The sequence below is a fragment of the Chinchilla lanigera genome, unplaced genomic scaffold (genome assembly GCF_000276665.1).
Source record: "Chinchilla lanigera isolate Chin_1 unplaced genomic scaffold, ChiLan1.0 scaffold00039, whole genome shotgun sequence".
In the NCBI taxonomy this organism is placed as follows: Eukaryota; Metazoa; Chordata; class Mammalia; order Rodentia; family Chinchillidae; genus Chinchilla; species Chinchilla lanigera.
In genome coordinates, this window is record NW_004955440.1 from 13515383 (window position 1) to 13532101 (window position 16719).

The window sequence follows — 16719 nt, forward strand, 5'->3', positions numbered from 1 at the left end:
TACAGGGTAATTTTTTAAATTTACATATGTCCTATAGAATCAAATTGGCATTTCTAGGATATACTAGAAATAAGGAATAACTAGGATAAATCTAATCTTTGTCATCTTATAATTATTTTAGGTTCTTGACCATGCTTTCTTTTCATATCAGGGATTCTCTCTGATGGCTGTATGTGAAATTGCTAACAGAAGCCTTCAAAGAACTCTTATGACTGGGATTTTCCAGACAAGCTTTTTTTCAGACCCCATAGAACCTGAAGGCAGAAGAAAAATATTTGAGGCCAAAATGGGGTTAAAAAGAAGAGAAAAAGAAAGAATACTGAGTGAGTAGAATAAGATGAGCATTTAAATAACACGAGAAAATGCAGTACTTCAAACCCGTCTCTGCCCAGTTCTGTAGATTCTCTGAATCATCTCTGGCGACCTGAGAATTATTCCACTCCCACAGCCCTTTGTACATTACCTCATTTCTCCTCTCAATAGCCCCTTGAGCTAATTACAGAGAGATTTCCTACTGAACATATAAAACACAAGTAGATGGAGAAGGTCTTAGTAACTTTCTCAATGCTGGGATAAAATACTTAATGCCCACAATTAAAGGAGGAAAGGTTTGTTCTGGCCCGCAGTTTGTAGAGGTTCCAGTCCATAGCCAGTGGCTGCAAGGCAGGCTGGCCCGGCACAGCGGCATGGCATTGGACTAGGGCTCACCTCGGGCAGACAGCAAGCAGACAGTACAGGAAGGGCCAGGAAGAGAGAGACACTCTTCTGGGTCACGTCATGTAAACTGCCTCTTCCAACCAGAAATCGCCTTCTAATAGCAAGGCAGTTATACATCCCCATTAATCCAATCACCGGCCAGAAGCCACAGCTTTAAACACATGAGGCTTCAGCAGAACATCTAGTCACAAATCATAAGAGAAATAAGATGATTCTACCTTCCTCTGATTTCCTTAGATATGGTTTGGTTGCTGTTATGGTTTAAATCTAACAAAATCTCCCCCAAAGCTCATGGGTTAATGGTTTTGTCTCCAGTGCAGCAATGTTCAGATCTGGGGCTTTGGGAAGTGATCGGACCATGAAGGCTCTGCTCTCATGAATGGATCTCCAGCTGGCTGTGGACTGAAATTATGATCTATCAATGGGTCACAGCTGAATGGACTATTAGGAGGTGCTAGAAGCTATGTGTGGTGGGGCTTAGCAGGAGAAGTAGTTGATTGGGGATGGGCCTTAGAAGAGTATCTCTTGTCCATGGATCATCCCTTTCTCTTTCTCTTTGTCTGTCTGTCTGTCTGTCTGTCTGTCTCTCTTTCCCTCCACCATGTTTTCTCCCTCTTTCTCCCTCTCCCTTCCTCCTCCACTCTGTCTCTCGCTCTGGCTTTCCCTCTCTCCCTCTCACCCTCCATAAGGTAAAAAGCTTGGCTCCACCATACCCTCTGCCATGATAGCCTGCTTTATCATAGTCCAGAAACAACAGAGTCAAGCGGCCATGGACTGAGAACTCTGAAATCATTCAATTAAATGATCTGAAATCATTTAAATTTGTTCTCAGTGACAGAAAGCTGACTAACATAGTTTCTATAAATGGGAATTAGGCAAAGTAGATGAGCACCCTAAAGTCATATCATCTCCCTGCCACAGAGGAAAGTCTTCAGAGAATAGCCTGGGAGCTGAGGTCTGAAGTCCCTGACTAAAGATCCCTGACACCCCCCCAGCCATGTTTAAGTAGAGACAGTCTGCAATTATACTTTCTGAAACTATACTTTCTACAGGCTTCCAAGATATCAAAAAATACAAGGAATGTGTAGTATATAGTTTCCTCAGCATGCACCATCACCTTCCCAAAACAGAGGCCCAAAATGAGCTGAGAAGCAGGAGCCTCTACCAACACAGTATACGGATAACAGATCGGTACTCATAAAGGACTCATAAAATGAGAAAATAGAAAAAGGATATTTCCTGCCTCCACTTGCCAAGCTAGAAGGGACTACAGCTAGCACGGATTTAAAATAAAACTAAATTCAAACTTTAGCTTCAGTTTCTGCCTTCTCTATATGTCTTCTTTTTCCTGATATCATGATCATGAAGAGGATAGTACATAATCTCCCAGTTAGCAACTTAACAACAGCCATTCTCCCCTCTTGTGGATACAGTATCCCAGTTTGGAAGATAAAACATGATTATGCTGGATCATTTTCTCTTTTCTATTCTCAACTGCCCAGCCTTCCTTGTATGTGACTAATTCAGACCCAGTGAGAAGGAAGAGGTCTTCTGTTAAGAGGAAAGCCCTTTGGCTGTCTCTCTTTGGTCTCCTGGCTTTGACACAATACAAGAACATAATGCTTGAAGCCATCACTATTATTTTGCAACCACTAGATGACTAATACAAGGATAAAAGGCCCACATTACCAGGATGATCCCCTAGAAAGGTACGGAAAGTCTTTAAAGCATCTCTCAGCAGGCAAATCAAGCTTCAGATGACCAAATTTACAAATCATTACAAATAATAAATACTATTTGCTTGAAACCATAATTAGAGGTTGTTTTTTTAATTTGTATAGATGAGTGCATCCTAATTAATATACCCACTTGGTTAACATATGCAGTTTGACGTGGGCTTCGAGGCCTTAGTCCAAAACATTGTCAAAGGCATTAACGGTGAGTTTCTGTGGCAGAAGTGGTATTTTTTTGAGTAAAGACTTTGGTAAATAGCTGTCAGAGGTAACTGCATTCCTTTCTGTCAGCACAGCCAAGAGCTTGCTCAGTTGTTTGCTCATTTGCAGCACTAGATGCAGAAGCCAGTGCCTCTAGTCCTCTCTCTCCCTCTCTCTCTCTCTCCCCCCACTAATACCACAAAGTCTTGTTTGAAGAGACAGGAGAAGATATACGTCCCCCTTAGAGAATATTGTCATCACAGTAATTGATATCAAGCAGAAAAAACATAAAGCCTTCCTCTTTATCCTCCAAGTGGTACATCTATAATTTCCAAAAATAGAGGGAGTGTAAATAAAAGGTGAATAGAACATATCTCACTGCCCACACAACCACCACCACCACCATAACCTTAAAAGATAAGTACCTGTTCTTCAAAATCCCACAGTTCCAAAAAATACTTCATTTTTTTACCAATATGCCTTAATATTCTCAGCATCTCAGCTCCACTCTTTCTCAAGTTTTGAAGTGGCACAAGCTGGAAATGTCCTAAAGTGTCCACGCTTCAAGCTTCCATTTATGAGGCTCATCTTACCAAAAGTCAACCTTGCAAGAGTACAGAGTTTCAAAATGCTGAGAAGCACTCACTCAAAATTTCTTCCAGCAGTCACTCAAAACAGTGATTTTTACCTATGTCAGTGGGGACCTAAACCCTGGTTTTAAGACTACACAGGGCGCCTCTTCTGTGCTCATGTTCTTATCACTCATTTGCCCGGTTTCAAGGGTCCCTTGTACTTCTTAGAGAATGTGACTCACTTTTCGCCACTAAGTGTAGTGATCCAGGGGCATTTCTCACATCCCCTTCAGAAAACAAGATTTCCTAAGGGTAAATACTGTGTCTTTTTAATCTGCTTACAACCACCAATGCTCAGATAAAAAGCCTTTTACTTTTTATTTAAATTGCCTCCGTATCATTTCCTCCCCTGCATCCACATTTACATGTACCAGAGAGAGTCTGGTAAGACACCTGTGTGCAGTTTACCCACCAGAAAATGGAAACACAAATTTCTAAATATTCACCATCCTTAATCTGATATTGAGGGTGAATTTCTCTCTGATTTAAAAAATTTAAATACAACTGTTCAAGGGCTCAAGTTTTACAACCCCTTTCCATAAAAAGTAGTTGAGGGTGGGTTTCAGGTTTAGATTCCTTTGCTGATCTGCAACTTTGGAGTTATGATAGAGCTGTGCGACCTTTGCACGTGAAACCAGCTGTCTCCCTGCCTTACACCCATCCCCTGATGCCGTCACTCTCACTTTCTTTGTTTTCTTCTCCAGAAGAATGAAATTTCTTACCCTCCACCATGTGTCCTCCCTGCATTCTTACCACCTCTATGACCTGCCATTCCTCCCCTTGGAGTACTATGGCACCAAGTCCCTGGCTCTTGACGAAGGGATGGAGCTCATTCTCCTTATTCTTGTATAGCTTCATCTATGCTGGTACTCCTCGCCCTGTGGAACTCATCCCTTTTGAACTCCTGGCTTGAGCCCTTCCTCTTCCTCAACTCCTCAGACATATCTGTTCTTCTAAGTTGCGTAAGGACAAAACCAAGTGTCTGTGTAGCACTGCCCTCTACTATGTTTTCCTTCAGAAAAAGGTGGCATCTACATCTCCTATTCTCTTTTTCATTCCATATATGATTCCCAGAGGGACCCATTGTTTAATTATAAATGTAAAGAAAAACAATTCAACATGCCTTGTGGACTATTTTTTTCAAGTGAAGGGTACATTTGCTGTAAACTCCTCAAACCTACACTTGGACGTTCATGTAATGCAAAGATCACTTAGGGTATTAATATGTGGGTGTTTGTATACAGCCAAGGACAAGATGTAGAGAGACTGGATCTGGCTCGGCCCCACTGTATGGTAACCTGCTGAACAAGTCTTAGCATCCAGTAAATAGTTTCTTCTAGATACGCCACAATGAAATTAAAGAAAGAGATGACTCAACTTACCGCTCTTAAATAGACAACTAGCTAATATTGATAGTTTATCATATGTTCAGCCAACCCTAGGAAGAATAGAAAGAAATATCAGAATGCCTCTGACCTTAAGTAATTACAGATTATTTAAAAAGATAATGAATGTATAAGGGGACAAAAGTAAGGTGCTGCACCCCACTTGCACCTTTCACCTCTCATGCCAAACTGTAGTCAGTCTCTGCGAGCACTCTGTCTATTCTCCTAAGCATGTCCTTTCCTTCGCCAAAAATCCCGCGGTACTTAATTTGTTCCCCAAGCAGACCCTCTGAACCTCAATCTGAAAGTGGATTCAAACCAATGGTGGGATCTTCTAACACCAATTTCAAGCCATGGACTTAGTGTTGGGTACAGAAATATTTTTTACCAGTGTAAGAGTCAGACTTCCTAGTTCCCACAGTGCATCTCATACTCAGACCTAGGTGTCCTTAGAGGGAGGAAAACAACTCTCTGATGGGATAAATGGAAAAGAAAAAAAAAAAGACAGACTTTGCATCCCTTGGAACTTCAGGGGACAAAAACAGAATTAGTGCCTTGTGATATTGCTCTTTATAGGTTTATTATTTTACCTTTTCTCCAAGGCACATGGACAGCACTTGACTTTTATACAGAAAATTGCTGATACCAGTTATTGATAAGTTGAAAATTCCCTTGTTTATCTGTCCTAATCTTCTTTTATTTCAAACACCACAAAGTTAAATGAAGTTATATATAAACAACAAAAAGAAACTTTAGCAACTGTAACACATGGACCCAATCCATCTCAATAGATAATGTCTCATAAATGATTCATGGTCATTGCTTTAACCTAGAGCCTCTTGTATTTTGCACATCTAAGTGAATAGCTGTTAGTAGGTTTTATACATGGCACTGTGTAAATTATCTTGAGTCTGTCATAACCTAAGGAATATACTGGTATTTGAGGGAAAGCCCTGTTGTAATTATTTTTATGAGGAACCTTTTATTTGGCTAAGAGCTGTAGGTTAATAAATAGAACTAGATTCAACCCTAAATTGGGTCTGAACTTTTCCTTTAATATTAAAAAATGGAACATGTATCTTATTTAATACTTTAACAAATTAAAGAAATTTAATTTTTTATATAGGCCTAATGAATATTTTATGTTTGAGAAGAGGGTTAACTGTAATAAAGGCTTAAAATTCAACCCCAAGGAGATACCTATGTCTTCACATGCAGCCCTGTGTGGCCCTAGAAATGCAACTCAAACGAACAATGCCATTTGTATGGCGCATGATCAAAACCAAAACAAGACTTCCAAGGCAGTTTTGCCTTTACTCAGTAACAGAATAAGAAAACAGTGGTTCTGAGTAATTTCAGGCCCTATTTCAGCTATCCAAGGCGGTGCAGTGCATAACCTTTTCTTAATGCAGATTTTACTCCCCCACAATTGCACTGTGAAGCAAGGTGTCAAATTCCAAGCATATTATAGTAACAGAGTCACAACCGGTATAGGAAAGTGGGAGAGTATTTATCTGAGAAGACGGACATGCTGAAACTGCTATGCCGAACACTCACCCCTGGCAGAGCAGAGAGGTCAGTTAAAAGGTCTTTGGCCCTCCTTCTCCCTGTTTCTCAGCCCTCCCCCTCTGCCTAAATTGTAGACATTCCTGCAAACTGCTGACAATGACACTCACATCCCCAGCCTTCCTCTCCTGTGTCCCGTTCTTCCCATCAGCTAGGCCAGAGCTGCTAATCACTAACCAGTTAAGACTGTAGTTAGTGGCTGCTGATCTTCAGGCATCAGACTTCAGAGATAATCTTCTTGCTTCTGGGGGTTTCCTCCTCCATGGAAACTAGGCATACATGGGAAGACAGCATTAAGGTCTTCCCAAAGATTTCACATAAGAAATTATCAATGCCCTGGCCGTGTGGAGGACACATTCTGACGGCACATTATTGTGTTTTAAATTAAAGTTACATTGAACACAGACCGTGGAACAGAATGTAGCTTGGTCATCATCATTTCCTCTTAGACCCAGGAGAATAAGAAATGTAGAAATGCTAAAAGGTGCATAAAAATGGCAAGGCTAAATGATAAATTACTGAGAAAGGCAGAAAGAAAAGTTATCAGGAAACTGAAAGAAAAGAATCTGTGAATTACCCTGGAACAAGTGAATAAAGGTTTTAAAATGCAATCGCAAAGAAGAAAACAAAACATTTTAAGTGGGTTGACTTTTGCTCCACTTCTGAGCCATGTTGATAAATAAAATAAAAGTGGCTAATTAGCATGAGTTGGGCTTTAGCAGTACACCACCCTATGAGTCATTTTATGGTGTTTTTAACAAGCAGGGTCATTAATCCAAGATAGCACAAAGCAAATAAATAATTTAGACAGCAGCCTACCGCACTGTTTTGGGGTTCCTTTGCGTGACCTTTGAAAGCTGTGGTCCCCTGGCGTAATTGATTACTAATGCGAGTGAAGTCAGGTGGAAACTTGCTTCCCATGCTAAGAAGGGAAGCAACACTGTGAGGCTTAGACCCAAGGTGAAGAGGCAGGGAGTTGCCCACACTCCATGTGCAGCCTTTCTCCCTCCCCTGTCCCCAGTCCCCAGGTCAGACAGCAGAACTGAGAGCTGCGTGTTAGACCCAGAGGAAGCATTTCTCTCTGCTTCTGCCTTGGGGCACTGGTGAGGAGGGCAGGCCGGTGAACCCAGGCAATAGCAAAGTAAATCTGTTGATAAGAGGAAGAACTTAGTGTCCTAGACTCTGAACGAAAACTAAAAAACCTAACTACATGTGTCATTATCCTTAAACCATATAAAGGAAGAGAGGTTACAACATATTTTAAGTTTATCACTCTGTTTTCTATCTTGTTTTAGCATAAAGCATGTAACAGTGACCTAAGGATGCTGTGGAAAGTATCCCAGGCTTAAAATGGCGGAAGTGTGTTGTCCGGTAGTTTAGGAAGCTGGAAACTCAAAGCCAAACGCTGGCAGGGCCGCGCTGATTCAAACCCCTGGGAGACCCATCACTGTGCCCGTCTTCCCAGCTTCCATTTGCCTTGTCGTGCATCGTTTCAGGCCCCCACCTTCCCCCAGCATTATCCCTGAGAACCCCCTTTTCTTCTGCGCTCAGATTGAATCCAGGGCCTCACACACGGGACAAGCGCTCTGCCTCCGAGCAAACCCTCAGCCTCTGCTGCCGGTCTTCACCCCACCTTCCCTCGCTGTTCTCCGGCTTCCCTCCTTTCACAAGGACACCAGCCATAATGGAGTAAGACCTACTACACTGAATTCATCTTAAGTTGATTGCCTTATTTCTCTAAGAAGGTCACTTTTTCTTTTTTTTTTTTTTTTGGAGACAGGGTCTCACCATGTACTTCAGGCTGGCCTTGAACTCACTACGTAGCTCAGGCTGGCCTCAAACACATGAGACTGTCTTCCTCAGCCTCCCAAATGCTGGGATTATAGGCATGTGCCAGCACATCTGGCAATGAGGTCACATTTTGAGGTCCTAGGAGTTAGAACTTCAGTGTATGTTTCTGTAGGACACAATTCAAGCCATAATATGGCACATAATAAGTTCATAATAACTAGTGGCTTACTAGTAAATAATAACTAGAGGGAGAGGCCATTAGCATTCAAACATAAATCACAGGTGCCACGTCACACAAATAATGGAATAGGTTACTGGATATAAGTGTCAGTAACAGAGTGGCATGGAAGCAGTTTAATACAAGTGAGGCTGAGTGACTGGTAGGGGCCTGGGTGAATCCTTGAACAGCTCTCAGTGCCTGGCAAGAGCAGACAGCTGTTCCTCAGTTGCACACTGAATTAAGGATGAAAGCGAAATAAGACATAGTGCCTGCACCCAAGTCCTCATTGTCATGCACAGGAGATCGGTGTGAGCAAATCGTTCCCATTCACTGTGTATCCTTAAAGGCAGAAATACTACTAGGCCCACAATGTTCTCAGGGCACACCCTGACAGAGGTAGTGAACAACTGCTTGTTGAGTTATTTTTATATGACAGTGTGTTTTCCCACTATTGTAGTTATAATATATTATATCTTGTGGTTCGATCTACCCTGAAAGCCTCATGCAGACACATGTAGGGCTTTCTCAGAGGTGGCTGGATCTAGAATGTATGACACTGGAATTGATTCATGGTGCAGTGCTAAGATTAAGGATGTGAGTTTTTCCCATACTAAGTAGCCTGGATACAACATGAAATGGGTAGAAAGACATTGTTAAGGTCCTTTGTTGCTTTGCTACCTCGGTCCACCATGAACTGCTCCCTCTCTGCTATGTGCCACTCTGCCTTGGAGCCAGCTGATTATGGGTTGAAACCTCTATGAACAGTGAACTAAATAAACCTTTTCTCTTTTAACTTTGAGTGTCGAATACTTTGTTTTAGTAATGAGAAAAGCAACTAAGAATTTGGTAACTAACATAGAATTTGGGTCATTTTTGTGACATTATCTGGCTATGTGGTTCAGGAGACTTTTGAACTGGGTTGGGGGAAGGGGAAGAGTTAGGAAAAGTTAGGAGCTGCCTGCAAAAGTACAGCTGGAACGCCTTAGGCTGTACTTGGTGGGAGAATCTGGTCAGAGCTCAGAAGACCAGAAAGCTGATAGAAATGCTACTGGCAAAAACCATGCTCAGGTTTCTGGTGAGAAGAAGGACTGCATTAGATGTTGGATTCTAGATGATATATGTTATACCTTGGAAAAAAGTTTGTCTGTATTTTGCTCATGTCCAGAGACTGCCTGAGACTAAGATTAGGGACATGAACTAATTAATCTGACAGCATAAATTTCATGGCACTGTAATGCTGAGGTGGTGGCATGGCTATTATTGGGGGCTTTTAGCCAGACTTAAGTTGAGAATCAAGAACAAAGAACCTAGCTGAATGATTTCAAGTGTTTTGAGTTTGGGGAGAAGGAAACTCTAGTAGATCTTTGGACTGCAAAGATAGAGCAGAGGAGATCTTGAGTGCTGAGAAGGAATAGGAGAATAAAAAACATGGCCTAAGGGCATCACAAGAAACAGCAGGACTGCACCCTTTTAAATCTCAAAATTGCAGAAATGACTTTGCTTTGAGAAGAGAATCTCAGAGCACTATGTTCGAGAATGGTGGGAGCCTAAAGAATGTTTTTCCTTGGGATTGGGTTCAGAGTGCTCAGAGATCCAGGCGCTCAAATCCTACAGCCAAGAGAGAAAAAAGCCTGGCTACTGCTCCAGCTAGTAATATACCCTGGCATCATCCATGTAGTGCTGGTTTTAGGTGCATGCAGAATGTAAGAGCTGTGAGGTCAGGAAGTCTTCCACCAGATTTCAGAAGAAGGCCTAGGAGGCAGTGTGCCCCTGAGAGGGCAGTGTGTGAAGCCAAAGATTCAGTGGAGAACCCAGAAGTTTGTTTGTTTGTTTTGTCTTTTCTTCCAGTACCAGGAATCAAACTCACTACCTTGTGCTTGCCAGGCAGGTGCTTTGCTGCTGAGCTAAATCCCCAACCCTGAGCCCAAAAGTTTGAAAAAGCCAGAAAACTGTTAGGAGAAGCAGAGACAGCCTCAGAGAGAAAGCATGTAAGCTACAACTACTGGAAGTGCCACAGGAGCAGAGCCACTCAAGTCTTTTGGAGTTCACATCTTTCCACAGATTGCTTCAGATGCTGCACATGGAACTACAGGACTTAATGTGCCCTGCTGGACTTTAGACTTGCTTTGGTCTCATTCCTTGTACCCCTCTTTTATACCTTTAGGAAAGGTAATGTTTATCTTATTCCATTTATGTTGGAAGTATTTGTTTTCATTTGTACAGGGGCTCACAGCTAAGAGACTGCCTTAAATCTCAGAGGAGATTTGGGACTTGGACTTTGAGAGTGGCCAAAGTCCTAACAGTTTCTGCAACTCTTGGAGATGGACTAAATGCCTTTTGCATAAAAGGATATGCACAAGTCTTTGGTGGGACAAGAGTAGAATGTCACAGCTATGCTTAGATGTCCCCTGTAAAACCTCATGCATTTATAGGTGGGAATTTTTCAGAGGTGGCTGGATCTAGAATGTGTGATGCTGGAATTGATTCCTGGTGCAATTCTAAGCTCAAGGGCACTAGGATTAAGGGTGTGAGTGCTACCCATCCTAAGTAGTCTGGATAAGATAAAAGGGGAAGAAAGACACTGCTAAAGTCCCTTGTTGCTTTGCTACCTTCCATATGCTATGAACTGTTGCCTCTCTACCATGTGACACCCTTCCTTGGAGCCAGCCCGTTATGGACTGAAATCTCTACAAACTGTGAGCTAAATAAACCTTTCCCCCCTTAACTTGTGGGTGCTGGGTATAAGTACCTAAGACTTAATAATAAAAGTAATAAAGGTAAATGTACCCAGCACTGTGTGGTGGCAAGCACTGCAGTAAGCACTTTGATGTGTTATCTAACGCAATCCACACTGAAAATGAGGAGAGTCAGTTATTCTACCCTATACATCTAGGAAGAGGCAGAGCTAGGACTTGAACCCAGATCCACAGGACTCCTAAACCCAGGATCCTGTCCATTACTGTGGATGTCAAGTTGGTGAGCTCTCATATTAGCTTTTTCTTGTGTTCCAATCCTAGAGTTAGGTTTCACTTTTTTTTTTTTTAAAGTAAATCATTATCCTTTCATTACAGGGGGTAAAACCTACAAAATGCTGATTGAGTGCTATTCAAGAGCAATGTGTTTGTCAATGGCCATTAATCAATCTATAATCAATGTGTAAACTCTTTACCAAACAATTAGCTTGTTAAAAATGTGTAAACAAGACAATTTCAGATAGGGAAGATATTAGCCAACAGTTAGGTCATACAGAGCACAACATTAGTCCTCAAAACACCAGCAAGCCGTCCTTCATTTAATTATTTTTGTTACATGCTTATCGTATATGTAATGAGCTTCACTAGAAATCAACCCCCTGGGATCCTTAGGTAATTGGGAATTGTTCCTTTCTGCCTGATTCACAAAACAATCAGTCTCACTAATAATAAATGGAAAATCTAGTTGGGAGTGTGATTGTAAGACAGCAGGTTACAAATAAACAATTAATAAAATTGCTTTGGATTCAAATATGTGATTTGGTTTTGATGCCGTGATAGTCTCGGAAGGGCATAGAATGACCATTGGGTCCTTCTGGGCTTTAGGAATGGGTGAACCAACCGCTATCTTTTTGTCTATTTGTGTACAAGCTCACACACACTTGTGTTTGTTACTTTCGCGTCACTGAGACACAGTACCCGACAGCCACAATTTAAGGAAGGAAAGGTTTATTCTGGCTCACAGTTTGTAGTTTTCAATCCATAATCAGTTGGCTCAAGACAGTAGGGCAATGGCAGAGGAACCAGTTTATGACAGGGCAATAGGAAACTGAGAGAAATCAAGGGAGGAGGGACAGGGATAGACCCTTCCAGGCCACAACCCGAGTGATCCACCTCCGCCAAGCAGGCTTCACTTCCCAACATCACATTTAGCTATAAGTTCATCAGGGGACCAGTCTACTGATGATGAACACACCCCACGATCCAATCACCTCCTAAAAGTCACACCCCAAGCACATAAGGCCTTGGGGAGGACATGTAGATATAAATCACAACAATATGAGAGGAGAATCCACAACTTATCAAATACTTATTCAGATCCATTTCCCAAGAAAGCCTGAAAACTAAACCCCTCTTAACACAATGAGTAAACTCAGGCTATCACTACACAATGTCATACAGTCATTTGTGGAAAATCTAGGAGAGGAACCCGTCATGACATCCAGCCTAGAGCTCCAACTTCTACATCAAAAATTTAATAAATGCTACACCTGACAACATGAGTAGGGCCCATAAGCAGCTTTAGGCATCAACGGCTAGAGGAAGCAACCCTCTCTCCACCACTCCACATTAGGTCAGATATTTTAAGGCAAATGTTTATAGTCTAACAAGAGTGTATTTATTTATACTTTAAAAGAAATGCATCTTTCAAACCCTCCTGTGATATTATACTTATATGACTGTAAAAATGACTTCACCCCCTCCCTCCTCCTCTCCTTCACAGCCTCCCTGCTGCCATGCCTGTCCACATCCACCAGTAGCAATAATGCGATCCCTTTGCCTACCTAGAACCCCGCTGTTAGTTTGAATGTAATTGCCCAGCACCTAACAGAAGATGCTTTCTCTAATGCACCAGCAAAGCTTTTCCTTTGAGGCAAGGCAGAGCACACCAAGGCTAACCCGGAGGGTGTTGGAGACCTTGTAAAATAATGAACTTTATTTTTTCAAATGAAAATAGAGGCCTCTCAAATTAAGGGCTTGACTCTTAGCTTCATTTTTATATATTCCCTCTATTAGAGGTACATTTTTTTCAGCCTGGTTTATGCAATTGGGGAATACACAAGCACCAAATATATGATCTGTTGAGAATATTCCTAACACGTGACCAGGGCTTTTCATTCCCACTAAGCCATAGGCACACAACTTTTCTATGCAGTCTGCAGACCCTCTTTTGGTTTTCTTTAATCCAATCTTTGGCAGCCTTAAGACAGCAAAGGAAACAGAGGGGTCATGTCCCCCCTCTTTGGTGCCGCACTTGCGCTTACAGCTCTTGTGAGTTAGAGGAACTTCCACAACCACAATCAGACACCAACGGCAAGACCAGAGGACATCAGTTTCCTATGGTTGGTAAGGATTTACTCCAACTTGCACCTCCCCATACAGTTTCATGGGCTGTATAAATCTGCAGGGCTGCTTTCACTTGATTATGTCAGACTATCTTAGAGAGAAATCTGCACTGGCATGCAGGGGTGCCAGATACCTATGCCCGTCGCTTACACGCTGCAGATTGACGTGAGGGTGCTCCCTGTGTTTGTATTTTAAGTGATAAGGAAATATATGTGCTGTTTGCTGCCATGACAGTGAGGGAGCTTTGATGACATAAATGTCTCCAGAAAGATGAGCGAATTGGCCCTTTCAGAGAGCAAAGCTGCCAAGGAGCTAAGCAGTGGGGGTGGTGTCAGCTTCAGGGAGACACAGTCTGGCCTAGAAATTAGGCAAATCACATTCTCTTATAACTGTACTTTAGAAATTGATTTTTACATTAAAAGGGACAAATGGAGAGGGCGTTCAAGACCTCAGCTTTATCTCCTTTCGTTCAAGTTAACCCCTCGTTTAAAATCACTGGGCACCAGGGAAAATGCATTTAACAAATTATTTGAGAGTTCCTAATCCCTGAATAGAATCAAGTCATTGCCCTTTTTCTACTGCAAGCAACAAAACGTCTTTTCTTTTTGTTCTTTTTTTTTTGAGACGGGGTCTCACTATGAAGTTCAGGCTTGCATTGAACTGACAGTTATCCTCCTGCCTCAGCCTCTTGAGTGCTGGGATTATAGGCGTGCACCACCACATCCTGACTCAAAATACTTTTAAAAACCATTTTGCTATTTTTAAAAATGTTGGGGGAGGGGAGAACAGTTAATTTATTGGGCAAAAATGTTTCTTTTTTAGATAAGAGAAAAATCCTGTTGGGCATCAAAATCTCATTTCCTGCTCACAAGACTAAAACCAAATTCAAAATCTTCTATCCTCAAACCAATTGTCATGCTTTCTTGGACAATTTAATTGGCACCTATTTAAGAAATCATTCATATACTCACAAATGTTAATTGTCCACCTATAAAATACAGTAGTAGAAAATAAGTGGATAACATCTTTCTCATCGAGCGCACATAAGCTGACAATAACAGCTGCATATGGACGGTACTGTCACATGCATGGATATAAAGAGATGGGAAGCAGGGGAACAGCAGTGACAGGGACAGACGCTGTCAGTTAACATACAGTGACCAAGGAACCTCTCTCTGAAGAAGTGACTTTGGGGTAAAGACTGTGAGTGCAACAGCAATGCCTCGTTAGCCTCTTGGGAAAAGCATTTCAGGCAAGGGGAACAAACAGCGAGGCCAAAGGTTCCTGCCTACGAAATTGCAAGGAGGCCAGTGCGGCTGAGCCACAGGGAGTCCGTGCGGTACGACAAAGTCAGAGAGGCCGCCAGGAGCTGGGTGTGGCTTCTGTGGGTCAAGATGGACATGGAGAATTTTGACCAGAAGAATGACATGCTCCGCTTTGTAGTTTAAAAGAATTTCCCAACCAATAGGGATTTAAGGGTCTTTTAATCTGCCCCATTTTTACCTGTCATCTTCGGTTCACAAGTTCAGTGGATTCTTCGTCACCTGGCCCTCCTCTTTTACCCAGCCCATCCTAGAACTCAGCGGCATCGCCACGTATGCAGATCATCACCACGGGCTTCCAGCTGGTCTCCCTGCCCTCCATCCCACTATGAAGTTCAGGCTTGCTTACCCAGTCCAGCTAGGAGAGATTTCACTTTCCAGAGAGACAAACCTGTCCCTGCTATTTTTCTACTTTAAAAAAGGATACTATTGGTTCCCTGCTGGTCATAGGACTTTGCTCAGATTTCTTATCCTAGAGCTAAGAACTTTATGGCCCCAATATTATCAATCACTAAAATTTAGAAAAACATAAAAATATCTGACCTCTGTATCTGCCTCCTAAATATGCCGAATTTAGTCTGGATTCACAGCCATGACCTTCCTAGTGTGAGATGCTGTTTTCCTTGGCATTGGCCACGTAATAAGAAAAGGTGTTAGAAGTCACTTGTCACTTGGAATTTACTGCAAAGAGCACCTTCTTTCTTGAGGCCCAGAAATGATTCTAGTTCGGAATTTCCAGAGGACACATATCCAGCACCACATATTTTGGTGCATATTTTTATATTCCACTTTCAAGTAATATGCACCTGCTTCATACAATTACATGACATCTTCACACCAAACCCGAAAACTCCCAGGGCCCCTAACATTCCGCAGGCAGCTCAACCGCTTGTACACCTGACACAGAGCTGATCTCCAAGATGGCTAGGATCATAGACCTTTGCAATGAAAGGAGAGTTAGAGCCTTTCCAGTCTCAGTTCTTCTTTGTAATGGGTAAGGAAATCCAGTAATGGAAAGGGTTTTGCTTGAGGCTGTGTAGTTACTTACTGGCAAAAAGAAAAAAACCAAGCATAGGTCTCCTGGTTCTCTCCAAGACCTCATGCTGAGTGGATCAAAGAATCAATCCCCATAATTTGCCTATTACCATATTCTAGCTATTAGTTCTACAGGTTTCCGTCCCTTCTAACACCTTTTCTTAAACTACAACACTGCTTCAGAGCGATTGGGTGACATCTACCAATTATGCGAAGAGTAATTGGAGTTCTCAGTTACCAACAAAAGAAGGCAGATGCGGATGAATTTAAAGGGAGCCAATTAGAAAGGCCTGAAAGGCCTCATAGAATGGGTGAAGAACTTGAGAATGGCTGCAAGCCTGGCCGCGGGGAGCAGGTTAGTAGTCATGATGTCAGCGCGGAGGGAATTTTAGCCGCACAACACTGGTACATGAACGTCCTGAATGCTCTTTTTATCCAGTGCCAGATGTTCAGGATTCGCAGGTGCCCCCCACCCCACACAGTGACAGATTGGGCAAGTTTAGGCAGCAGGAGATGGAGAGAGGGAAAATCTGGGCCCTTCAGTAGTAAGAAGTGGGTACCACAAATAACATTTGCACCGAGACCAGCTCTTGAAGGGAGCTTAATCACCCCAAAATAAGCTATGGACTCTCATGAAGGGGGGATGTTAGGAAGTCCAACAAACCTCCAATGGAAGCTATACCAGATGTCTCTACTGAAATCAGCATATTGCCAACTCTGATTCCTTTTCTGCTTGGACTGATAGGATTGAGTAAAACGGGTGTGTGGGAGATGAAGGCATAAGATAAACAAGGATGTTTGTTTGCATTGGGAGGAGAGTCACTACTTATTTAAAATGGGTCAGGATTATTTCATCTCTGATGAGATGCCAAAGTATGGGTATAATTACTACCAATTACCCCTGGGTTTTAGAGGGAAACTGACTCCAATCATTGGCTATAACCACAGGAGGGTTAGAATTAGAATCCTCCATACGTCTGAGTGTGAATGCTTGTAGCCCGATGTTAATTTCTTATGT